Here is a 1,285-nt window from a genome sequence, read left to right as displayed (position 1 = left end):
ACTTTAGTTATTGGGCCACAACTTGAATTGTTTGGACGACCTGTTTAACTGAACTATGTGTTAGCAGATACTCTTGACTGATCCAATAGTAGAACAGGCCCAATAACTCAACATGTAACTGTATGCATGCTATGTGTTAGATTATGTGTAAATATACGTGACATTCTCTGTACCCAAACCTGACCTATACTGGTAACCATGTTAGGACGTGGTGACCAGCGTGTTTGACAAGTAACCTAATCTGCCGAGCAACCTAAGGTGAGTTCACACACTAAAAGCATGCGTCCCATGGAGGGACACGGACAAACTGCCAACTTTGGGAAAAATACTTTTGAACCATTATTTCCGGGGGAAATCAGAATGGGTAATTACTATCTCCGGGGGAGATACGTTTGGATATTATTTATAAATCACAACTAGTCAAGCTAAACGAAACTCTATCACCTTAAGTCCCTGCTTACAGTATCGATTAATCGCCGGGGGCGAACGGGTTATTAGTTGATAGCGCTATTAGGTTTGACAACCTCACACCATGACCGGGGGAGATCGGGCGTGAACTAGTAGACCTTGCATCTTGGTCAATGACGATAGACATTGACTCGGGGCACAACAACTTTCCGTCAACAGTTTCGATATCTACAGTTTAGTGAGCTTACAGATGGGGTAGCTCCCCACAACGTGATTATAAATGCTTTATCTAAACAACTTATGTTTTTCGAAAACTAAAACTGGACAACTAGTGAACTTGCTCAACTTTATGTTGACACCTTACTGCATGCTTTGCAGGTACCCAGTAACTCAGGAGCTTGCGGCTTGCGGATGTGTAGTGGTCGTCTAACCCGTGTGTTGGGTTCTAAACAAACTTGAACAAAGAATCTTGTTCTAAAATATTTTGTCTATGCTTCCGCTACTTATCAAAACTATTACTTAACCTTAACTACTTTTGAACTTTGATTATGATATTTGCCAAACTTGTGGTTGGTGAGTATTGCTTATGTTAATAATTAAATTGCTCAGTATAATTGGTGGCTGGATCCTGGTCAGTCACGCCTCCAAGCGGTGGTGTTGCGCATGTGGATTTTGGGGGTGTGACAATTATTATATAATTTCAACACCACAATGGATCTATGATAAGATCGTTTATTTACAATGGGATGGTATACAAAGTCAACAGATTTCAATGAATACAATAGGATTTATGGCTACACAAACTGTCGAAAACGGTTCTAAATCTGGTCCAAGACGAAATACTGTAGGGAATTTATTAAAACCCTTGAATTCTGAA

This window comes from Helianthus annuus, chromosome 11 (assembly GCF_002127325.2).
Source record: "Helianthus annuus cultivar XRQ/B chromosome 11, HanXRQr2.0-SUNRISE, whole genome shotgun sequence".
In the NCBI taxonomy this organism is placed as follows: Eukaryota; Viridiplantae; Streptophyta; class Magnoliopsida; order Asterales; family Asteraceae; genus Helianthus; species Helianthus annuus.
Note: the sequence above shows the minus strand (reverse complement) of the source record.